We start from the raw sequence: 26592 nt of genomic DNA, 5'->3' as shown, positions 1-26592 counted from the left end.
TTTGTTTATTATTATTATTATTATTATTATTATTATTATTATTATTATTATTATTATTATTATTCTGAAAACACTCCGAGATGAGAAAATGCAGGATAACCAATAAGCTGTGAAGATGCAGTAGAAACAAAAAATACAACTTTTGGATTGTATTGCATTGTTTACTGTACTGAGTGTTTGTGATGCGCACAGAAAAAGCAAAGCAATCTAACAAGACGAATAAATCTGGAGCCTGCATGCTGTGCGTAATTGTTTCAAGTGAAACTTTCCATCTTTCGTGAAAGTGTAATGCTTTTTGCGCATATCCAATCCCCAGTACAAGCTGAGATCTCATTCCTCAACACATTCCAGAGATTTCCCTACCAGACAATCAATAAGATTATTTGAAAGTGATCTCTTGCCTTTGTTGGAGTGACTAATTCATTTAGTTCCCTGCAGGGGTGGGGGTGACAGATGTCCATGTTTCCTGTTTTTAGCTTGCCCTCTTGGGTCTTGCCATTCCATTTGGTTAAAGGGTTTAAAGGAGGAGGGGGCAGATGTTGAGACCTGTGGGTTGTCTCTTAACCCTTTTATCGCCATTTCCAGCAGCGCTGATTCTTGTGTGTCACCTGAAAAGTGTTCACAGCGTAAGGAAAATGGCGGTTTAAGTCTGAAGTCTGGGATTTAGCACTACTAGTACTTTTTAAGGAATGATGAATAAATTGGAGTTTATCAGTGAATAAATGTGAGAATAGGGGGTAGCCACATCACTGCTTTGAGTTTAAGGCCCGTGGGGGGCGTTTGTGCCTATCCACGGGAGGTTGAGCTCTTTTGGCCAGCACCACTCACCCCCCATGAACAAGGTGTGGGGATATTCAACAAGATTATTGACATGCTAATTGATTCACTTGCTAAGAAGAGTCCTTGAACCCAGAGGTGATTGTCTTGGAGCCAAACAAAGGAGGACTTTTGGTAAAAGAGGGATGGATTCTTCAAACTTCAAACTTCAGAATGTAAATGTTTTCATTTACATTCTGACCTCCCCTCTTTAATGGAATATCATTAACTCTATTTGTGGGGAGTCTGTTTTGTTTGTGCTATGGGTTTCATGATAATTGACTATTCAACTTAAGGTCACTTAAGGGCTTGAAATTAAAACTTGTTAACTTTGTCGTCAAATGCTGTTCGAGTCTGTAAGGTTGGTGTTCCGGCCGTACAACCATGACATTCCAATTTCCCATCATACCCAAGACTAATCCAGCAAGGCGAATTTGAGCAATAACAACCAGTCAGAATGATTGATGTTGAGTTTCCCGCTGTGCAGCTTACTCGAGCCCTGCTTCCAAAGAGGTCCTCACTGATGCTAAATTAGTTTAAGACTTTAATAACAGATCTACCCAGTTTGGAAGGAGCACATCTGGGGTATATTTACAGTACTTTATAGAAATCTCCCCCCACTGGTGTACAAAAATGGGTTCTGTCAATCTGCCAACAAAGATGACCACTCTGGCCTGATTTATGAAGGGCAAAGTTGTTACAGGACCTTTGGAATGATGAAACAAAGAAGAAAAGAGCATGTTTCTCTTTTTTTAACAACACCTTCCTTCCCCCATCCCCTACCCTGCCCTGGCCCTGCTTCTGAGCTGTGAAATGAAGCAGAGCGAGAAGAAGTGGACACAGTTGAGGAGTTAGCCAGAGTTCACTGTGTTAATCCTGTGTTAACCAGGGCAAAATCATACATCTACAAAGAACCTAACACCCTGGGCCACAACAGAGGATTTGCGAGTAGAAATCCATGAAAAGGATCGCTGATCCTTTAGGAGCTTTGAATATAGTGAATGTCCTCATCACTAGTTTGAAAAGTCTGCCAGGCCCTTAAACTCATATGCATGGACAAGGTTTATATAGGGCTTAGACATCAAAGTGCTTTTACTCAACTGGTGAGAGTATACGGGTCAGTGAAAATGAGAATTAAATACGCTTTGTTCTGCATTTAAAGGTAATTGCAAGGCATGGACCTGCACTGATGTTAATCTGCACACAGTGTGGCTTGAACACTTCTTGAGTTGTAGGCAAAAATGAGCGCGAGGTCGGATTTGAACAGTAGGGTGCATTAATCAGCACAGTCTGCATTGCTAATAAAGTTGCTTGCGCTGCTCCTGGAAAGACATGTCATGATGATGAAAGGCATCCTTTGATTTCCAACCAGCGAAAGACTGCAGTTAAGAGGACTGTGGTCAGCGGCTGGGTAAGAAATGGAAATGTTTTTCGAATGGTTTTAACCTTTGGGTCTACGGTTCCAGGGAATCTGTATTCCAAACAACGTAACTTGCTTTTTTTTCCGCCTCAGTGAAGTGACGTGCCAGACAAGGCACCAAAGGTGGCTATATCGCCCTCCATAAATTGAGAGTTGCTCTGAAGGATATCTGTGGTCCCTGAAATGCAGAAGTCCATAGATAGGAGGCCACAGCAGCATGTCATTAGCTATCCTGCTGCATGTAGAGCATTTAGAAAGAAGCCTTAATGAGGAGATAAGGGATGGAAAAGAGTGTTGAAGGACTGTGGAAATAAGATTATTTATTTATTTTGTTTTATTACAGGTGATCTGTTGCCTTGCAGAGGCACCTAGGTTATTACATGCTTAATAGTAATATCTGGTCTTGATAGATTTTTTTTTGTCTTTTCTTGATTATACTGAATAAACCCAAAAAAGCCAAACTGAAGATTTATAAGCACTTTCCTGGAACTTCGTGGCATAAACTGAATCCAGACTCCTCGAATTTCTCTCTGAAGTTTTCTAAAACTACAGATATTTGTGTCCGTCACTGTTGTTTATGATCCTTTACTTTTTATATAAGGCATATATTTAATAGCTTGACTGACAAAATTGTTCTAGCATTCAAACTATTCTTTTCACTTTTTTGTTTCTGTTGGTGGATGACCTAAGTCTGTGGAATTTCTACTGTCTCCGGCTCCTAAGATTTCTTCTGACAGTTTAAGGACCCCAATTCATCCAGACTCCATGTTAAGCCCATAAAGCGACATTTTTCCAAGGGCCACCCAGCTTTAGTTCACGAATAAACTCACTAAGCCTAGTGGAGCCAGGGATCAGTCTGAATCAACAGTGAGTGTATTTTATTATTAATAGAAAAATTTCCTCTCCTTATAAACCTCTCAGACTTTACCTCCAGCAAGGGTTCTTTTTAAACAGCCTAGAAGGCATTTATAGGTTGGGAATGTTTTCTTACTGTTGTGCTCAAGAAACATTTAGTGTTTTAGTTATATTACCTGTATTTATTTAATAGAAGTTTTTATTCAAAGCAACTCAAAGTATAATCCAAATACATTGACATAGTTAAGAATGAATAAATATGCTAAATAAAATCATGGCATAATGTGGAAAATTATTTTGGCTTGATGCCAGACAGCATTAAAAGTGGTAGTGGTATTTAGAATTGGTTGTTGGGGTGATGGGGGGATGACATCTTGCATTATAAAACCAGATCTACCCTTTTTTCCCCTCGTACAGTAAATCTCCAGTATTTCTTCAGCTGCCATCTTGATATCTCTATGCTCATGAGTATAGCTAACAGAAATGTGAAAAAACATTAACCCACTTGATTAGTTCTGTTTCTTCTCATAGCAGCTGGTAGCCAATAAAATATGATTTAAACAAAACTAAACCGCATGAAATGTGGGAAATTTGGAATAGTAACGTCACTGTTTATGAACATCATAATAGTGCAGCCACAGGGCAAAGCAATGTTGTTTGAGATGTATCTAATCAGCTGTGCTTTGTTGTTTTAAACAGCCAAGAATAAGCATTTGAAACTGATGTAAAATATCCTCACCTCTGTCTAATTATGATGCTTTTAAATGCTAGAAGTTAAATCGTTCAAGTGCTGCAAGATTAAGTACCTACCAGCTAACAACAAACAAGTGAAAGATAAAACAGAATGTTAGTATTTAGTACTTGAAATTATGAATGATGGTCTAGTTTGACTTGTAAGATCATAAATCCCGTAACATGTAACAGCAGAGACATAACCAGTTTAACAGATTTCACACATATCAACAGTAAATCATTAAGGATTTGGTTGTTAGAGTTGATTTGTGCTGTCTGTCCTGTGTACTGCAGCTTCTGAGTAGATGATAGCCCCTGGCTATGAATTTCCACCTAATCCTGAACAGGTGATGGATCTGATGACAGTACATACATGCAGTTGTAATCTCCCTCTCATGCACCAGGTGATGATCCTCTGACATGAACCAGATTTTCATATCTTTTTACCCAAACATTGACACAGCGTTAGCTTGTCTAATGCATGCTTCTTTGAGGCTACGTGGAAGACTAATGTTATGCTTTCGTACAATCTGTCATATCAAGACTCAAGACTGGCTGATTATTTTCCAATTGAAGCACCGGTAGCTTAGCAGGAGTCACAAAGACTGGATGTAGAGCTGACCTGGCAATTTTTGACACAAAGACCCATCAGCAATGGAGCACGTTCAGCCCCAGCAGAGAAATATTGATGCGGTTGCCTTCTGTTGGAAAATTGGATCGAGTCTCAGTCCATGGTGAAATACGGATGTGAATTCTTTATCTGGTAATTTGCAGGAAGCTCTGTATGTTAAACACGTTTAAAGCCATTTTTAAAGGTCTTTATTTGTTCTTGGTTTGTCTGGAGAGATTGCCAGGAATAAAGCAATATATCACTAAGGAAGAACCGTAGTTTCTTCTAAAATTTAAACTGTAAAGCGTTCTTTCTGCTATGAGCTAGAGTGGAGTTATATATCTCACTCAGACTTGTTAGTTTGTGGTTGAAATGGAAATGAATCCAACATCATTTATTATAATTCCAATACATCAGCAAAAAATCTCACATTTGTTTTTAAAGTTACCATAATTTTTGGCCTCATTTTCTCTGGTAATGATGGTGAAATATGTTGCGAGATTGCTCACAGGCCTCAGACATAATCACTGTAGTCCATAACTGTTGTTTTATTGCTCGGCTGTTAAACAACATCTCTGGACTTGGAATTTCAGTCAAATCGACTTGCACCTGTAAAAGTCTATGTTTATCTATATATACATCATATAGCTCAAAGAACTAATTACAAAGATGCTAAGTGCGTAAAATGTAACAGCAAACACCCCGCTGGGAACAACACCCAAAAACGAGTCCAGCCTGTCCATAAATACCATGAGGTGTTTTTTTCTGATGAAATGACTGATTATTTAGCTGGGGTATTTTCAGACTCCTTAAATAAAATATGTTTTCAGTCCAGTGCCTTGATGTTAATCAAAAGCACTGTTGATGTAACGACATTGAGGTTTGGTCGGACTGTGTGCGTGCATGTAGAGGAGCTGCTAATCTTTTCCAAGGCAAGGGATAAAGACTGGTATGCTCAGGGGCTGGTTTATGGGTGCAACTTGCAAATGCGGATGAAAGGAAGCATTTCGAATCTGACTGACATCAAAAAGATTTGACAAGCCACAAATGTCCAGTCAGATTGTTAAACACATGGAGAAGGAGGTGCAAGCACTTGATTGATGACTTTGAAGTAAAGATATGGTTTATGAGTTCTTTTTTGGCCGCAGTTTGCTGGTTAATAATTTTAGCAATATGAAAACAGGTGTTACTGCTCACTCAGTCATGTGATTTGTGGTTTCTCAGCCTTGCTCTTGGAAAACGTGCAAGAATAGCATGACAACAATTGTGTTCTTGATTTAACATCCCTAAAGAAAATATATGCAAAAGGAGTGAGAACTAGCTGTTCCCTAATGTGAAATCGTCAGGTTTATTGTGCTTTTCATTCTAAAAGTTATTACCATAACATCTCATTTTCAAGATATTTAATGACCTCACATTTACCTTGATTCGCAAGTAAAGTTTTATTCCCCTTCTTTCCTTTCTCAATGTTTTGACATGACTTCACGTTTTCATGTCACACGAACATTTTTACGGCTCGCTCATGAAGATGATCCATAGCTAGGCCAGGCATGAAAGTTCACCAAGCCTCCTCCTTCTTGCTTCCCCTTCAGTAACACACCCCTCCAGTTCGGCCTGTCCAGATAGCATCTGTCCACCCCCCCCCCCCCCCCCCCCCAACATGTATTCATCAGGGCCGTGTAGACAGGATCATCTGTTGCAGACCTGAGACAGATTATAAAAGTCAGCCAAATGACGATGGAACACAGAGTCTTTTATATGAGCGTCCATCATGTATCTGTCCTCACTGATTTGAGACCCTCCAGCTGTTTGCTCTGGAGATCTGGCATTTCATCAGGTGGTATCTCAACCTGGCACTGAAGCATATTGGGGAAGCTGAAATACTCAGAAAAGAAAGTGATGAGTGAAAATTGTGTTTTTGGAGTTCCTGGCACAGAACAAAGAATGTACTTGAAATGTCCTCCAATTATGTGCTGCACTGACAGACAAAAGAGGATGAAATACTTTTTGTTTAACATTCGAGATCATGGTGTTAGGCACTGCAATGGATACAATTTGTTTCTAGTGAACTTGAAGTGAACTCTTTTTAATACAATTTAAATGTATCAAGACCATGGGTGGAATTTCTGGGGACTGGAATAGTGACATAACAGATAAACAGATCAAGATTAAAACCATGCATAAACAATGAGACACCACAGGAGTTTCTAAAAATTTTTCCCTTATCTGTATTGAGCATTCTGTTTCACAGAAAATATGTTTCAGCTTTAACTAGTGTTAAAAAGAGCACCAACTTTTTTAAATATTTCCAGCCATCATGGATGATGGATGCTTTGGAAGTCCTTTAAAAGTTAGTCGCTGTGGTTTACATCACTTATATTATCTCTTACTGAACCTGTTAGAAAGAAAAAAAAAAAAAAAAAAGTAAACCAAAGAGTGTGGTCTGACAGGCTGATGATTATAATTGGTTCTTATAATGACAGCTACATCTGGTTTTAAACCTCACACGTTATACTTGCAATCATGTAATGTTTGCCGGTTTCTATAAATAAATATCTGATCATATTGCTGTGTCACGCAAACCTCGAAGGAACCTGATAGAAACCCGCCTGCACCGTGCTCATTTATCCATCCAGATGCAAGAGTTGGATTACGTACGAGACATTTTTATTACAGACGCCACCCTGAGAAACTTACACCTCAAATAGAAATAAACAGACTTTTTATGGATCAGATTCTTCCATAAGCTACAATATTGTATAACTAAGGAATAAAACACAAAGGGACGTGCTGTTATAGGAAAATAAAGTTATTATTATGACCCCAAAGTTGATTATTTTCCAATAACCGTGTTTTATTCCACTTATTCTCTTTTTCATTTATTAGGTATGTCACGATTGGAGGTGGAGACTGATTCAAGTGCAGATTAGATTTAATATAAATACAAATGAAACACAAAACAGTAGCTTTAGAACTTGTGGCAAAACACTAAGGCAAAGAATAACCGTGAAACCATAAACAGCAACCGAGACAACGGCAAAGAAAGACGAACGCAAGACAAGGAGTGCAGTGTAAACTGTGGCTAATATTCACATAAGTGCTTGTTAACATGAACGTGATTCATGTTCTTGTGACTGTGATTCAGTGAGGTGCAGTGGCTGCTGGGAACTTTAGTCCAGAGTTCCTTCTTTGATATTACATGAGAAGGGAACTGCTTTTTCCATTTTACAGTTGGGTTTAATGTTATGGAACCTCCACGGTAGTTCAGTAAAAGCACAAAGTTTACAGCTTTACCCCCAGCGCTGCCACTGGAGATGTTACCTTCCTGCAGTGAGAGCAATGGATCCAAAGCATGCTCTCTCTCTCTCCGCAACGCGAATGGCTGTGGGGGTCATCAGCAGAGTTCACCCTGGTCGACACGACCTCAGCCTGTACCAGGCCATCCTCCAGTGATCTTTCACGGTCACCCAGTCTCTGACCTTTAAGCTGTTTAGGGGCACCTCTAGTGGTGTAGGAAGAGTGTCCTTGACCTGTGAATGCACAGACTCAACAGTTTTGCACAGTTCAGATATGTGTTTTATCAACTGATACTCAGTTTACTGGAGGGAATCCTGCAGGGATCTGAAAGAGAGAGAAGCAGTTAGCCACATGGGGAGTCCATTCAACGCTTCCAGTGGAGTTAGACCTGTTTGTCTATTGATCTGCCCCCTAATATAAATTATATGAGTACTAGATGGAAGGCCTGCACCCAATTGAGTCCTGTGTTGGCTATGATTTTGGCTAATTTTAGCTTCTCAGTCTGGTTTAACCTTTCTACTGCCCCAGCTGACCAGTGTGGTAAGCACACTGTTGTTTCAGATCAAAATTGAACTTCTCTGATAAATATGTAATGTCCTTTATTCACAAATTGTATACCATTGTCAGATGATGGTTTTACCCATCTAGGAATCACTTCTCTAACCAGGTATTTTGCCTCTGTGAGTACGTCTTGTTTCCTATGTAGGAAACATTCAAGGTATTTTGGAAACATGTCAACTACTACTAGACAATAGCTGTATCATTGAGCAGGGGTAAATTCAATTAACTCCATCAGTAAATGTTCAAAAGGTGCATCATGTGTGAGGTGTGCACTCTGCAGAATGTTCGGCACTTTGTCAGTGTTCAGTTGTAGGCATGTAACGTACTTGCTACAAAAATGTGTTGCAAAAATTAGAAATTCTGGTACATGCCAGTATATATTTACCATTTCTAGCATACCTCCCTTTGATACCTGGTCAGCACCATGTGTGAGTTTGGCCAAATAAGGAAAAATGGAAGCTGGATCCATTCTGCAATGTGCACGCCACAGTTTTAATTCCTGTTCAGTGGCTGAGCAAAGCAGTTAAATCCGTAAGAGAAACATCTGATTGCAATGACATGTGCAGAGTGTGTGCATCATAAGATTGTGTGGTTTCCTTTGCAGCCAGATCAGCTAGGGCATGGGTTTGTATCACAAGTAAGTGCTTTGCATTTACTGACAGAAATAGCTTTAGGAAGGAGACCAGCATCCAGTAGATTGATGATCAGAATTTTGTGTGCGATGGGTTTGCCAGAGAAAGTAACGAAACCTGTGTTTGTACAAAACACCAGTATCATGCAATGTTTTAAATGCATAATTACTATCTGTAAACATGGTCAATGTCGTATTCTCAGCTAAAATACAGCCCCCTCCAAAAGTATGGGAAAGGCAAGGATAATTCTATTGTTTTCACTATACATTGAAGACATTTGAGTTTGAGAACAAAAGATGAATGAGACAATAACACAGAATTTCAGCTTTTATTTGTTAGTTTTTTTTTTATTAAATTTTTTAAAATGTTAAACAACTTGGAGCATGGCACCTTTTGTTTGAACCCACCCATTTGTTCAAGTGATCAAAAATATTGGAACACGTGACACACTGATGTATGTTTCTTGCTGTAAAGGTGTGCCCTGTTAAAAATTATAGCTCTGCATGTCTGCTCTTGGATTGAGCCCTAGATTTGCTTGTGAAGGCTGCATTTGTTGTTAAAAAGGATAAACTTCAACTAAACTAAAGACTTTGAGACCAGAAATATAGAGGCCATACCACAAGATGCAAACCACTCATCACCAGTAAGAATCAGAAAGCCAGATGAGTCACGAAATTTCTGAAACCAAGAATAACCTCTACCAAAGTGTGGAGAAAGAAAGGATCTGCTCACGATCCAAAACATAGACGCATCAAGCATGGTGGAGGTAGTGTTATAGCAATAACTCTGACTGAAATATTCATTTTGATCAAAGATGTTGTTTGATGCTGTATTTATAAACAAAAGTCATTGTGTTTTTTATGAGAGCAGTAACTGTTATGGGGTTATTACATTAATTGTATATAAATATAAGAAGTGTCATACATTTACGGAATAAAGTAATGTTACTGTGTTCAGATGTGTGTTACTGCAGAAGATTCAACCTCTTACCAGTTAACACTTAGTTTGTGCTTTTGTTTTTCTTTTTTAGCATTTTAATATAGTGAATTAACTTCTGCTTTAAAGCTTGTGGACAATCAGTAGTGTTTTTTGTTTTCAAAATATAATGTTAATATTTAAAAAAAGTAAATAAATCCTTTGCACAATGTATAGCATAGCCCATATAGACACATTTAATACCTTTTTTCATAGGCTTCAATTTGCACAATGTTTGAAGGACAACATCGGGCAGAATGTGAGAACATTTTTTCAAGAAAAAAAAATACAGAAAACAAAACTTGGCCTTTTAATCCAATTAATTGAATAAATAATTGACCAATGGATCGATTGTCAAAATAATCATTAGTTGTAGGCCTAGTAACCAGGTTGAATCAGTTATTGTGAGCAAGGGATATGCAACCAAATATTTAGTGTTGGTTACTTCAATTTACTTTAATACTATCTGTTCCATTACTTTTGCTTGCCTAAAAACTGGGTGGTCTGCCAGACGGTGCCGTGTTCTAAGTTGTTTAGCACATATAGATGTAAATATCAGGAAATGCAAGCTGAAATTCAAATCTATCATCTCATATTCATCTATTGAACTCATACTCAAATGTATGCAGTGTATAGCAAAAAAATGGCCTTGCTGTTCCAATACTTTCAGAGGGGACTGTATAAGTTTATAAGAATCACCACAGTTGTTACTATATAAAGATAACATATTAGAGTGAGAGCATCAATATAAGTGTGATATAAGTGTTATATAAAAGATTTTAATGTACTACCCTTTCAAAAATTGTTGGAGACATGAAATCAGCACCCCTAACATATTTTATGCCTATGCTTAGATGATGATGATATAGCCCATAATTATTCTTGTTTACCTCATACACTTGTTTATGTCAAAGGAGGAAGTAAAAATGCCATATCTCCAAATAGTTTAGTCTGTATTATCTGACTGTTTGAAATAAGTTAATCTTCAGTAAAGAGACAATCTTTTCATCTTTCTTCAAAATTCCAGTCAGCTTTGGGACATTCCTTGGTTTATGAAACACGTTTCCCAATCCAGAATTTTAACCTGCACATGTTTTAAATGAACCACCAGCATGGAGAAAAACACAACAGACTTTGTACACTCGTTTGAAATAAAGGTTCCTCAAGGGGTTTTGGATGGTTAATGGATGTAGCTCTCAAAGTGGGCTGTACTTTTAATCTTTTTTTTAAAAAATGGAAACTTTTATTTTGCAGGGCTCTAGATAGAACCATATGGCATTCTTTATATGGATGAGCTTAACAGTTTAGGGTGCTAGACTGAACCTTTTTCTGTGTAGGTTGAAAGATCACATAGGCTTGTTTTCTAAAGTAAGTATTATTCTTTAAGAATTCAATCAGGAAATTGTCCACACCATCTTTTTGCTAACTATTTGTAACTAAACGTGCTTTTCAGCATCTGTGCCTCTGTATTTATGGGCTGAGGAATTGAATAGCCATTTTAAAAGTGGCACACTTTTCCTTGGCACCCAAGCTTGGCTTTTAATACGTTACCATTGTTTATTTTTATTCAGTTTCCATTTGATAGGAATGGACATTTCCATCCATTTTCCACATGTGCTGTGGAGACAGTTGGAGGCGGCGTTAACCAGTTTGGTCCTCTAACGAGCTGTTTTTAGCGTTTTGCCGTCTGTTGTTAATTTAAACACACACAGGACACTGTCTTATTGTGGATCATGCATACTTGTTCAAGTGTGTAACTGCATGTCATGGGCAGCTTTGGTTTGTGTGGTTATGTATATTTTTCTGCTTGACTCTTGAGATTTTCTGCTGCTATCTAAGTTAATTAATACAAATGGATCTGAATCCAAACATGCAGTTTTTGCCCGCTCTGTGTGGAAAAACTCCACTTGAAAGAGAGGATTTCTTAATTGCCATATGCCTGAAGGGAAAGTCTAATGAATATGATTTTATATTGTGGTTGACTCAGAAACCACCTCTGCTCTATAGGTATTGATAGTGTTTTCTTTTGCAGAGTAGTTAAAATGTTATACCAGGAAATGACATACGAGTAGCAGAAGTTTAACAAGCTGTTAGACAAAATCAGCTGCTCTTTACACACAAACCCTTTGCTAATCATACTTTGTTGATGGAAGCCAGACGGGTAACATAGGATAGAATTGTACAGCTAGAAGATGTCAGCTTTCTGAAAACACTAAATAGTTCTCTGAATGTTTTTTTTTTTAGTTAAATCCAAGATGTACCAATCAAAGCTCATACGCAGTTCTCAGAACTGTTTTCTAGCGAAAACTCCTTTAGTACATTGTCAACTTTCATTCTCCATCCTCTTTTTAATATTTTATGCTTTGACTTCAAGAGAAGGCCCTGTATTTACGAGATGGAGACTGTTGTTTTAACCCAGGCATTGGGATGAAATTACCTTCCATAAGCCACCTTAACGATGAGGGTTATCCCTGCTGCTGGTTGGAGATAACATCTGGGGGTTTTTGCGATTGGTGAAAATACCATTAGCGTGCAGACGGTGATAAAATCTCCACGCAGATGAAAAGGCTTTGTTTGGAGCCGAACTGCTTGGCTCTCAGCGACATAGCATTACCGTAATGACAGAAATGGATCTGCTGATGGCTGTGTTCGATCAACAACATATTCAGACCATGTTCAACAGTGTTGACGGAGCTGATCAAACAACTCTGTGCAGCCACTGAGGAAACCACTTAAGTGTTGGCATGCTGTTGATGCAGTATGTACATGGTATGTGCGTAATGGTATGCTCGTGCATGTATCAGCAACGATCATTGTTTATGATAGACAAAAAAATAAAAAATTTAGGAATCTTATTAGGATCATCAGATTTCTGTTGGCATAGCCAACATCATGACACAAAGAAAAGGTGTGATTCTTCAAATCCTTTTATATTAAAACTGACTGAATTGCAAAGGAAAACCATCTGTGTCGTCTTGGCAGGAATCTACAGGTTGACTAATCACGCCTGACCCGTTTTGACAAGTCTACCGCCTGTTTGGGGATATGTATTGCATTTCTTCAATTATTGAAATGTCTGCTTTTTTCCCTTAAGGTCAGTTATGGATACAAAGCGACTGATTGTGAATGTTAGATAATATTAATCATTTTTGTTGGTCAAGGCGGGTGGTTAGACAAGGCAGTGGAAACTGGGAGGGTATCTGTTAAGTGAAAAACTGTTTAGTGGCAGCTGCTTTTAATTGCACTGCATCTGCAGTCATTCGTGGCTTATGTTTAGAGCTCATTCACCCTCTCAGGCTACCCTCTCTCTCGCTCTCTCATTCATATATGTGCACATCTGATGTCATGATGTTCAGCACATACGCATACACTCACACATGCACACACATACACACGTGTGTTTTTCCATATTTTCCTCACAGATTCTCAGGGTGAAATTTCAGCTTGGGACCACAGCTCACTGGTCACCAGTCAGAAGTGACTTGTTCTGTTTTGTTAGACGACTCACATACGTCCCCTCTTTCAGCTCAGCTCTCTCAGATTTCACTGAACCCTTGCTCTATACACACACACACACACACACACACACACACACACACACACACACACACACACACTATGTAGGCACTCCTAAACGTAGCCAATTAATAGGAGCCAGATGATGAAGTCTGTGCATGCAGCAGCTTAAAGAGGATTTCTGACCGACCAGTTTACCCATTTTTTCCCTTGTCTTATTGCATGAATCACTATGATGTACTCTGTGTCAGGCAGTTAATTTTCATGCTTGTCTTTTATTACTAATCTGTATTCCCAAACAGTTGCTTGAAGTTTATTTCCATGTGTATCCATGTTTCTGCCTTGGTTTTTGTGTTTGTTTAGGTTAGTTAATACTTTTAGCCCATAATCTCAAGCAGGGTTTAAAACATTAACATGCAATGGGAACAGCTCTGTTTTGATGAATTAATGTGTAGTTTGGGGGGGTGGCCCACGGCCCACTCATCCACTTATGATTTTTTTTATATGCAAAGTACACTTATTAACATTAATCAGTTAAACAATATCTAAGGAGTAAAACACAACACCGTTTTTATAGGAAAATAATCAGCAAGAGGTTGTTGAGATGTGACCTGAGGCACATTGGAGGTAGTTACCACCCCAAAGTGGATTATTTTCCAATATCAGCATGTCCTGAAGTTATTTTTTTTCCCCTTCTTATACCACAGCAATTTACTACGCTGCCAATACTAAAGATTTCTTATTGATTAAAGAACACATCATGCTTTTTAACTGTAGCGCTTGTTATCTCTCAGCTATAAACATTTATACCATAACACTATCAAAGTTAATTGGACAAAAAAGGCAGCTTGTCATGTTACTGAGAAAACACAAAGTGCTCCAGCCTGTGAACTTTCCCTTGTCTGAAAACTTAAAGGAACAGTCTTATATCCAAGTGTTACAAAGCACTGGAGGCACTGGAGACTCCTAACCCAAAATGTTAAATAAATGTCTCTTTACAGAAAGCTTCACCATATCAACAGTTGCAGATTTTTTTTAATTGTTACTATAGAAACAGTAATATAATAGAACAAGCATGTAAATATAAACATATTTTTGTTTGCAAAAATGAACCGACACCTTCTTACCAGTCAGATTCAAGAATTCAGCAGTGCTGTGGTATGAAACATAATATTCAACAGACACAATATTGTTATCCTAGACATTCTACAAAATGTCTCACTCCAGCTAAAAAAAAAACTGTTTCCAAATGAAGTTTCACATAAAGTTTTGATTAACAGTCCCATGTGCATAGAGTGTTCATAGATTGCCAGACATTATTTCAATTTCATTTTAATGTAATTCAATAGGAGGCTTGATTTAGCTAGCTAGGGGTTTTGACAATCTTGCTCTTGATATAAAAGCAAGCTTATTTAAAAAGCATAGTTGTATTTTTTATAAAATCTGAGATTAATTGAATTTAATTCAGAGCCTAAATTTAGTTAGCTAATATACAGTAATATGACCCAACTGGCAGCATTAGTTCGCTAGCTCTGTTTGTCAGCTTGTTCTAGGTACAAAAGTTAGCCTTAGGCTATTTACAAGGCTGTACTTTTAATGTAACATGTATAACTCCTGAAATTATGGCAAACAGTGATCATGAATGCCAAGTTTACATGTGTTGTGTACTGTAGTGCAAATATGGAAGTATAATTAGCATTGGTGTATGTTTTTAGTTTGGTAACTGGCCTTATCCCCCAGTTAGAATGAATGAGATTGCTTTGGCATCGAAAACATTGCTCACATTAGCCAATAGCAGCTACCTAAAAACAGGTTTTCCTTTAGGGGCTGCTTTCATTTTAAATTTTTTTCTTTCTATACCTGAATTAGCCCATAATCACTTCATTCACCAGATGAAAATAGTTTTTCCGTCAACACTGAATCCTTTGGTAATGTTGCAGGGCTTCTCTTTGTTGTGGAAGACAGTAATTCAGTGTAGCAAATTACAAGTTTGCCTCAGTGCCAGTGTATAGTCTGAATTCCCTTCTGCTGTTTAGTGAAAACACTATTGTAGAGTCAATACTAAAGAAGTGCCTAGACAGCCAGCTTTAGTAATTCATCTTTCTTTGCACCATTTTTGTGCTTTCATCCAAGCTCAATTTTGTGACTACTGCCACCACACTTACCTCGTTCCTTATCCTCCTGTCCAAACTGTGCCTTGAAGGCTCTTGTATTTCTTGGGGTGGGGGGGGGCTTCTAGGAGTGATTGAGTGAACAGTGAATGTATGCCTTTTCACAAGAAGATTGAAACCTGGCAGATCAGAGTTCCATTGGTTTGGGGCTGTCTAAAAAATGAGCTGTAAATGTCAGCAGCAGATGATCCTTACCCAGGATGTGTCTAACCCTCTCCATTAAACTGACAGAGGTTTATACGTTCCAAGTCTGAATGGCATCATTGCTTGGAAAAGCAATCAGGATGCTGGGATTATGGATTTTTGACTGCTTTTCCAGTTGAAATGCTTGGTCTTTCTTTTCTCTCAGTACGCTGAGAGAATGGGTGATGAAACTTTTCGTCCTGTGAGGTGTTAGGAGAGTAATAATGCTGTCTTGATAATGATTTGTAAATGATTTTTTTGTTAGAATTTGAAGGAACCCCTGCTACACATAGAGGCTTTCCAATGCTGTATACTCTAGCCACTGTGTTCATTTTAGTTTTCCAAAAATAAGTCACTTTTATATGATTTGTGGTTATTACCACAAGCAGGGCAATTCAAATATTTGGTGTGTGAGTAAGTTTAGCTATACCTAATGAAATGTATCTACCATATAGTCAGATTTAAATAACGTTTTACTGGCTTTACATGCCATTTTAAGTTAAATACCCTTCGAGCTCTAGGTTTTATTTACATTTCTTTTTATTTAGTATAATTTACACAACACAGAATGAACATAAACAGGTGCATCTAAAAAAATTTGAATATCGTGGAAAAGTTCATTTTTCACTTTCATATATTCTGGATTCTTTATACAGAAAGTCAAATTTTTCAAGTTTATTTACAGTTAATTGGCTTCAACCTTGATGATTATGGCTTATAGCTCATGGAAATCAAAAATCCAGTATCTCAAAATATTAGAACAAAGAATTTATAATACAGAAATATCGGCCTTCTGAAAAGTGTGTTAATTTATACACTCAATACTTGGTCGGGGATTTTGAATGAATTACTGCATCAATGCAGCGTGGGATGGAGGCAATCAGCCTGTGGCACTGCTGAGGTGTTATGGAAGCCCAGGTTACTTTGATAGCGGCCTTCATTTCGTCTGTATTGTTGGATCTGGTGTCTCTCATTTTCCTCTTGACAATTCAGGTCAGGCGAGCTGGCTGGCCAATCAAGCACAGTAATACCACGGTCAGCAAACCAGTTACTAGTAGTTTTGTCTCCGTGGGCAGGTGCAAATTCCTGCTGGAAAAGGAAATCAGCATTTCCATAAAGCTTGTCAGCAGATGAAAGCTCTTAAATCTCCTGGTAGACGCCGCATTGACTCTCGACTTGAGAAAACACAGTGGACCAACACCAGCAGATGACATGGCACCTCAAATCATCACTGACTGTGGAAACTTTACACTGGACTTCAAACAACTTGGATTCTGTGCCTCTCCACTCTTCCTCCAGACTTTGGGACCTTGATTTCCAAATGAAATGCAAAATTTACTTTCATTTTCCCCATGATTGTGGTTGTGTGTACTGAACCAGACTGAGAGATTAAAGCCTCAGGAAACCTTTGCAGGTGTTTTGAGTTAATTAGCTGATTAGAGCTCTTCTCAGGTCGACATTTCTGTATTATAAATTCTTTATTCTAATATTTTGAGGTACTGGATTTTTGTGTAATTTAATTTGTGTAATGAATCTAGAATATATGGAAGTTCTGCTTTTTGAATTAAATTATGGGGAAAAAAATGAACTTTCAAAAATTTTTAGATGCACCTGTACTGATAAATACTCTTCTTCTAATGTTCTACATTTATGAAGCATTTGTCTGAGTGGCTACATTCAGTCAAGTACGATAGCACTTGACCCTCCACAGAGACAGTGCCAGGGGGATTTTGAAATGCATTTGGATGTGTAAAGAAATCCCTTTCTTCTGTAATCTGGGACAGAGCCGTTGACTGAAGAGCCCCATTATCAGCATGGCCACCTAGATCATTCCTCAGTCGCTCTCCTTGCTACCAGAGATACTCAATCCTTCTCTATTGTGTGTACCAAGTGGCTCCTCTTGTGTTTTCTTTGCTTCAGTTGGTTCACCATTTCCCTCCAAGGGAATTTGGTCTCATTCAGTTTAGTCAATGTGTGGTGTCACCATTTTGTTCTGCTTGTATTGTTAGGAAGTCTTTATCGTGTGGTTGTTAAATGTGTTGTTTATACTGTAGAGTGAATGCAGCAGAGTAGGTACCTTTTCATTGTCAGTTTCCACTCCACTTGGAGTTTATAAGACAGGTTAAAGGAAAATTCCACCCTGAATGATCTTTATAATCATCATGATGTTCAGTGGTATACAAGATTTATTTTGTAATGAAGTTGACTTTTCTTACTTTAAAATTCATAATCTACATGTTAGATTAACAGCTTCCTTCATTACCCACAATGCCATTTTACTACCAGCTGATAATGGCGCCAGTTCGAATGAACCCTTGCTTCCTCTCTAAATAAAGAGAGTGATGCAGCAGCACCTTTGTTGTTTAGTCTGTCCAGCTCTCTCATCTCCTGATCAGTACATGCTGCTCAATCAAATTGGCTTCTAAAACATTCACTCCAGTACTGCTGTCAATGCCAAGTGCTTGCCATCTCATAGATTGCTATGGTTTCTTTAATGGTAATTATACTACTGCTTACATTTAAGTGGAAATTTGTTGTTGCTTTTGCAGATGCTCTGCAAGCTATTCACAATCAACATAGAAAAAAACGTCACATTGCCCTTCTGGGTCTCTCTACTTCAACAGACTTTACCAGGAATAGAGAAATTCATGAAATTTTATGAACAAGACAAGAAAGGTTTCATTGGATTAGACAAAATAATAAGACATTAGACAATGACGGGAAAGATGCCAAGTTTTTACCAAATGTTACCAAGCTGCAGGGAAATGCCAGCAGGATTGTGCATGAATCATTGAGCTTTAGCCAGGTCTGAAATGACTGCCATACACACTGTCACTGCTCATCAATATCCAGATGATTCGCATCATCTGCAGCAGCAGGATGTCTATCAGACCCACACCTGTACAATACTGTGTATATAATGAGCTGACTAAATTTTGGTAAGGATAATGTGCTGTAATTATTTAGTTTTTGTTTAACAAATGTGCAGTTGGAGGGGGAGCGTTTGCAGTTTACATGCTAGTAAATATGATCATGAAAGCAGGTGGAATCTGATTATAGACCAGCTCTTACACATTTGACAAATATTTACAGACATTAACGTTATCTAGATATATTAATTAACCTTTTTTTCTCTCAAAATATTACCCCTGTTAGCTTGCTAGTTTAGATTTATTATTTGACGAATCTCAGTTAAGCAAGTAAAAAGTCACTGTTTGAGCCAAACTGAATTTACAGTTTACAAATGGACTCCGATGGCAAGGTTATGTTTTATTTTATTTTATTTATTTTGTTTCTCACTGTAAACATTATATTAAGATAAATTTAGTATTGTTTTCTGTTGATGGATAGAAAGGCATTTAGTTCTGTCGTACATTTAAATTAAAAAGACAAAAATTGACCACACTCACTTCCAGTTGTATTATAAGAAGCATAGATCTGGCCTTCTCTATGGCCAGTCTACTTAGGAGGTATGATTTGACAAAAATGTATCATGGAACTCGGTTATTTCTACAATATATGATGTATTACAATATATATGTTTGGCAACAAAATGCCAGCAAAACTGTAGTGTCACATTAAAAAAACTGAGTTCAATGATACCTTTATTTATCTTCATATAACTACAATTATTTTATATGCAAAAAAGGAGGGGGGTGGGCTGTAAGAAATTCAAATTTTAATATCCAATCAGTTACTTCTAAAATTTGTAACCTCTGTAGAAATATTAACAATATCTGCAATAAGTATATTGTGCCATGATTCATCCTCTTACTGGGCTTTGTGTTTGTATTGGTATTGACAGCGCAAATTCATCTGAAAAAAAACAGCATATATTTTCCTGTTGTAGATTTAATGAAGGTGTGTTTAACTGTAGCTGACCCACTGTTGTCTAGTGATTTATTATTAATTTTTAATTTTGGGACATGTTACAGTACAGAATGGATTAAAATACAGTACTGAGCTGAATAGTTTAAGTTTAAGGAGGAATCATGGGGAACCTTCCACTAAACCATTGAGCTACAACTTTTTCCATACAATACAATGCAATTAATGGCTTATATCAAGATGTTTATTCAAGTACATTTAATCTGTCATTTAATCTAGTCATCAGATTATGCCGTTTTATTCACTACACCAAGCATAAATGGTGGCATCAGTTGTTCTCTACATTTTATCTATGTTGCTTGAAATATCCTTAGCCGGTCCCTATCTTGACTGGCAGAAACATTCATTCAGTTCGGTTGGTATTTTATTACTGTCTGTTATGATCTGCTTTAATGCCTGAAGTGAACAGTCCTGGAAGTTGTGGACCAGGTCAATCCCTAAATAAGGCCTGACTAATTAAACCTTATTGGTGAATGTAATGTTTTATGTTCTACTGGCAACATGGTTTTCCTATTAAACTGCTGAACAATACCAGAGCTGGCCGTTCCTGTCAGCTCTGTTGTTCATCCAAGTTTAATATCCCCAGGATGTTAATGTTGGAATCGTGTCAACGTGCTGAATGCATATCATAACATCTCATACATCTAAAGAAATAATTTCAACACTTTAAGAACGCATCAAACTTTTGAGAAAGAAAATGCTTGGCTCTCTGTGTTTGATTTGATGCTGTATTTTTTTCAAATGTTCCATGCGCAACTTAAGGAACAGTTTAAAACTTTTTCTTTAGATGTCGAGATACAATGATGTATTTTAAACTGACTACTCTAAAGTAATACATTTCTGGAAAGCAGAAGCATTGAGCCATTATTTGAGATGCACTGAGTTGCATTTCATTTGGTCATACTGCTGAATGTTTTAAGTATTAACAACAACAACAAAAAAAATCTGAATATCACGAACTCTTAAAGTGCTGTTGTAACACAGTAAAAATATATTATTTAAAGTTAGACAAGCTAGCCTTTTTATTTTTTTCTAAATAAGATGGAAAGATTCTTTTCAAAGATGATGTAGATACATTTGAGCTTTCTCCCCAGAAAATCAGTTGCAGACGTCAGTCCGTCCCTGCTTTCATCGCATCCAACGTAGATTACGGCTTGCCGTTTATTCTGTGGTTTAAAAAGTCAGTGACGTACATTACAATTCTCGATTTCTATTTTGTCGGTTTTTCTGTGGATTGTGTTTTTCTTTTTTCTTTTCTTCTTTTTGTGTATGTGTGATTTGTAAATGTCTGTTCTGCACTGACCGCAAAACGGACTCGTGGTTTTGCTCCTTGTTCCTGGAGTGTGCTGTGGGTTTTGGGACAGAATTAGCAAGCCTTTAGGAGTTTTTGAGGTCTTCTGAGACAGCTAAATAGTTTATATAGACATTTCATTAAATATATTGTAATTTCTTTCATTTGCATTTATACAGTTGGCAGAAAGCTTTTATCCAAAATAACTAACAAGTGAGGAAGAATGTGAGCCAGGTTTAAAGCTGGTAAAGGGGCTGACGAGGATGCATGAGGTGCAGATTTCTGTCAGTTGGCGAAAATCAAGGACCAAAATGGTTCTGAATAGAACTGAGAGCCAAATATTTGCTATAAACACTAATCAAAGTATGGTCAGTCAAACTTCAATTAATCCTATCCTGTGTCAAATAAAGCTTGCATTATTATTATTATTGTTGTTGTTGTTGCTATTATGACTTGCGATTGTTGTTAACAACAACAATCGCAAGTCATAATAGCAAAAATTAGTCTTGAGAAACACACACACACAAAAACCCGACTACTTATCTCTATAAAAGGCAGCAGCATTCAGTCAGTAGGTTGTCCACCACAGGACAGTGTTCAGATTATACAATTTTGCTCCTTGTGGTTTCTCAGTAGAAGTTGCTTTTTTGTCTTATTAACTTCAAGAGAAAGCAGTAATAAAGGAAGCTGGTGAGACAGTGACTATTTATAGCTGATAACAGGAACAAACTAGTTTTGTGGTTGTTCCACAACATTAAATGTAACTATAAACAGTTAAAAATTGTATTCATAGGCAAATTGCCCCAGTAGAACATAAAAATTATTACAAGTCATACTGGGATGTGCTGTTGATAATTAATCAACTCCAGGGTGGTAATGGTTTGTGTTGTTTACATAATGGTAGTAGCATGTTTTTGTAAAATATCTAGGTTGCCGAGGACATTCTGTTATCTTAAGTTTGACCGTATTCATGTATAACCTGTTGACAAATGGCCGTTATAACTAATTGCTTTCTAGTGTCATGGTCCAAGTAAACACTTGGATGAACAACCTTTCACAACAACAACGCCAATTTGTAAATTTGAGGCACTGTTGTGTCTCGTTTTTTTAAGCAGATGTTTGGGAAACAGATCCACTATATATCATCATGCTGGATTCTAGTCTGCAAACATTTAAAAATATGAAGTGATTGATAATGATTAGGATGATGAGTCTTCTGTTAAAGCTCCAGACTGAAGGAGGAAGCATGTCTCACATACCTTCCAACAGATGTCAGATATTAAAGAGAGATAAAGCTCTCAGAAATCTGACAGTCCAGCATTTTGGTTCCAAGTTTTGTTAGGATATGTTCCAGTTATGTTACTCTCCTTCCCTCCCTGCTAATCTGTTTGAGTAACACCTGGACGACATCTTTCTCTCTCTTGCTATTGGCTGCCTCCGCTGTGATGTAAACTTAAAGCAGCTGTGGTCTTGGCTTGACCCGCTGGCTTGTGGGCGATTGTGCAAATATGACCGCCAGGACCCCTCATATTAGACATTAAGTACGTAATTTCAGAAAAGCTTTGCCAACACTAAGCCTAGTTGTGCCAGTGCTTGCTTTAACCCAACAGGAAGCATGAGCTTAAGGAAGGGGAGAAGAGTATAGGCTGCTTAACTGCAAGTGCTCTTATTTTCATTAAGCAAGCAAGATGTACCTTGAATGTGTCCATTCAGTCTTAATCATCGTTGGCATCTTTAGGTTTGTCCTACTGATGAATAATTATCATGGCTAATTTTAAAACTCTAAATTTTTCAATTAGTTCTGCATTGCTGAAGACACAAATCCCAGCAATTACAATCTGTTAACCACTGTTTAGTCTTTGAGCAAGCACTTGAATTGCTTCACTGGTGCTGTGCAATGGCTAATACTGTGCTCTGATTCTAGCTTCCTTCCAAAGTTAGAACATGTGAAAGACAAATTTCCATGCTGGACGTAATAAAGTAATAAAGATCCTTCTTTATTACTTTATTACGTACAGCATGGAAAATTGTCTTTTACATATGTTCTAGGTGCAAAGCCATCCTGTAAGAAGATGGAGGTGGAAGTTGGAGAAAACACTGTTGACTGCATTACTATTGCTTTGTTACCTAGAGGTAGTAAATCGACTATCAGGGCAGACTTATCATCACACCTTGTGTCCTGGTGAAATTCCCCCATTCTCTGTCATGGCACCCTAATAATCCCATTCTCTGAATTGGCTACATCATTCTCTCCTCTCCACTAATACCTGGTGTGTGTGGTGGGCGTTCTGGCACACTATAGCTGCCGTAGTATCATCCAGGTGGATGCTACACACTAGTGGTGGTTGAGGAGTTCCCCCCCCACCCCACCCCCCACTATGTAAAGCGCTTTGAGTGTCTAGAAAAGTGCTATATAAAAATCTTCTCTGACCCTGACTGCCAGCATAAGCTTAAGAACATCCCGGCAATTTTTACGGTGTCTGCTGAAGCACTTAGTAAGGTGGACCATGGTCTAATTCATTTACAGGTATTTTGAAGTTATGGCTAGCAGACAGAGTAGAGGTCGAGCTTGTGGCTTTAAACACTGACAGGCCCATGTGGATCTCCTCACCAGGTGGCCATAAACCAGACCACACTAAATCAGCTAGCCCCCTCCATACCTGCGCTCAGGTCTCCATTGTGAAATCCTCATAGCTCACTGACTGTTTAGGCCAAGCCCTATTTTCATTTGGAGTTTCCTGCTTCCTTCTTTGAACATGAGATTGGTACGGAACCCTGCTGTTCTCCTAGTGGGAACCATAGTCTCTCTGGCTTAAGTAGCTTTGGAAATACCAAGAGGAAGACATCTGTCTCTGTGATTGAAGGCTGCTTTGGGATTTGAAATGGGCTGACTTGAACTGTGCCCTCATGCAGACATCTGACATGGACTCTTAAGTTTATTAGGAATGAATGGCGTAGACCCATAAGGAGCAGTTCCTATCTAATGTGTAATGTTTCATCAGTGGAGAGAATGCAAAATCAGGAAACTTACAGCAGCAGCTCAATAAATTCACATTATATAGTTATGAGAGTAAGCTCATTATAATAACCTGAATTTCTGTATGAACCTGATGAAGGAAAACTATGAAAACCTTTAAGATATTAGCCTAAAAAAATGGTAATTGAAGTCAGCTGTTCTAATCAGTATGGTATATATTTGATCTGCCATGGTATATAAGAAACCACACAAATGTAATCATTCATGCTTGACAGTGGAATCCATGTACCGCAAAATATGGCTTGATCAAAAGGTTTTAGAAGATCTTCGAAGAGTAAAAGCCGTTGAAGCTCATAAACGGAAGATTTACTAAAAGATAAAGACATGAATCGTGAATCAACTGCCAAAGAACATTAAAAAAAAATTAGCGTCACAGTTTAGCATGTGCAGACAACACTTGCATATGATGGTCTCGGTTGATGGTTGTGTCAGAGGAAAAAGTACACTATTAGGAAAAAATGTTCTATCAAGGACTCAAGTCTTGTTTGGTTCACCCCTCTTGGAGTACCCATGATGAAACCTAGAACAGAGGGTTTACCTTTCACGAAAGATTCACAGTAGAACCTGCTAAAAAAAACTGGAACCATTCACTGTCCAATTAAATTTCTTAGGAAACCTTTTGTTTTAATGTCTCCTTTGGAAATAAAGGTAAGCCACTGCTCTCCATAAAACACTGCTGCTTGTCTCAAGTATGATGACCACTTAGGTCTTCTATTCCAGTGTTAAGAGAAGAACAAATGAGATATTGCTAGATTTTATTTATTTATTATTTTGGTAAAACTCCTAAATAGCAAAAGCTCATACCAGCCGTAAAACATTGAGACAGCATCGTGTTGTAGAGGTGAGTCAGGACCTCAACAGCTTGCAACCATTGAGAAATCCGGAAATTCTGCAGAATGTGAGGGCGTCTGTCTGTGATCTAAAGCTCAACAGAGAGTCAGGAATTCAACATAACGGTGCTGGGAAGCACAAGGCTTAATCTACAACACATCAGTTTAGACAGTAGAAATGCATTCATCTTCTGTAACTGTGTTATCCTTGTCAGGTGAATCAGTTTATCCTGGAAACATTGGGTGCAAGGTGGGAATAAACCCCAAATAGGATGATCACTTTTAATCACTTTTTAAAAAATCCCAGATCAGTCCTTTGCCAATTCCCACTCCAGCGTGTGCATCCTCTGAGACACCAAAACTTTTCAAACTGTTGCTCATGCTACATCACAGGGAACACTTGGGGGACAACCCTAACTGCCCACTTCCACATACATGAGCTCAGACACCCATGATTGGTTAGTGTCTCTGATTCACAGGGGAGAGAGTAATGCCATCCTTCCCACCCACAGAGCAGGACCAATTTTGATGTTATGGACTCTGTCACTGATGTTTGTGGCATCGTCTGGTTTCCTGACAAGAAACTGAACAATTTTCTGAGCCCTTTATGACTATTTTTTTTTAATGTATTCTTGTGACCTCAAGAGAATTTCAAAGTGTTTACAAATCTTTTTCCCAGCTCTAAAATGAAATAAATCTTAAGGCAAAGCAGCTTTTCTGAATAGGAAGTAATTACTGTCTAGTTTAGCATCTCTACTTATGGAGGATATTTTAACTTTCCTCTTCTTTTGAAGGAGTCAAATTGGTTAATAAGCAATGATTTGGGATTAGCGAGTTGTTAGTGCTCAGACCGAACACCTCGGCAGTGTTATGATCAAATAAACACCTACTTTATGAGATGACCTTTGGAATTGCATAGTGGACATCTGATTAATGCTGCAATTAAAAAGCAGTTTGCAAAAGTAGCAATGGCATCCAGATGTCGTACTGAGAATAAACAGATCCGAGTTTGGGTTGAAAGTGTGCCTCATATTCCAGTCTATTTGGCCGCCACTTGCCAGAGAAGGGATATACTTTTCATGTTTGGGTTTTATTTAATGAAATTCGGTGTGTGTCCATTTGGACTATATTTGTCATGCCCCTTTATGTCTGGGATTGTTTAGGATTTATCTGTAATATACTGATTCTGTTTTATTTTTTTCTTGTAGTCGGGCACTGTTTTTGTTTAGTGATGCTTTTGTTGTTTCCCAGAACTGAAATTAGCTTACAATTTAAGTAGCCTCTAGAAGAATAGAGAAATTATACCAAACACATTGTGCAGGCTTCGCCTTTAAAGTTGGACTTTCTGCATATCAGTTATGATGTGGTTTGGCTCTGTTTTGAACAGGATGGAGATCAAAGTCAGCAAACAAGTAACATCAGTCCTGCCATCTCATGCAGTTGTTTGGAGAAACCAAAACCGTACTCATTTCACACTTACCTTGTGGCCTTACTTTCAAATGACACAATATGGTGTGTATTTAGGACTTTCCATTTATCACCCACACAGTTAATCCCTCACTGATATATCAGGTTGATTTGAGCTCAGTAATTGGTAGTGTGGATCCATGGCACAATTGGCGCTTTCGGTTTTCACTACCCCTTGGTCCTGATCTTGGTTCATGCCCGCTGGCCTTGGTCAGAATTGGATGAACTGAGAGAGAGGTTTTCTGACTGACCACAGGGCAATAGTGTTTGGAGATGCAGGTGGTTAAGATTCTCTAAATCCCTGGCATATT

The 26592-nt window shown here is 38.0% G+C and overlaps 1 protein-coding gene across 3 annotated transcripts in view; it reads left to right on the top strand.

Annotated features, from left to right (window-relative positions):
- ror2 (receptor tyrosine kinase-like orphan receptor 2) overlaps positions 1-26592 on the top strand; it is a 78049-nt gene that overhangs the window by 436 nt on the left and 51021 nt on the right. Inside the window, exon 1 of one of the 3 annotated variants that reach the window (XM_053686891.1) lies at positions 82-3103. The exons of the other annotated variants lie outside the window; for them this stretch is intronic. The gene's annotated coding sequence lies outside the window, so the exon portion shown is untranslated. Of the gene's footprint in view, positions 1-81; positions 3104-26592 lie in introns of those variants that run through there. 3 annotated transcript variants of the gene reach the window in all.

This window comes from Ictalurus punctatus, chromosome 16 (genome assembly GCF_001660625.3).
Source record: "Ictalurus punctatus breed USDA103 chromosome 16, Coco_2.0, whole genome shotgun sequence".
In the NCBI taxonomy this organism is placed as follows: domain Eukaryota; kingdom Metazoa; phylum Chordata; class Actinopteri; order Siluriformes; family Ictaluridae; genus Ictalurus; species Ictalurus punctatus.
This window is presented reverse-complemented; position numbering and strand designations above follow the sequence as displayed.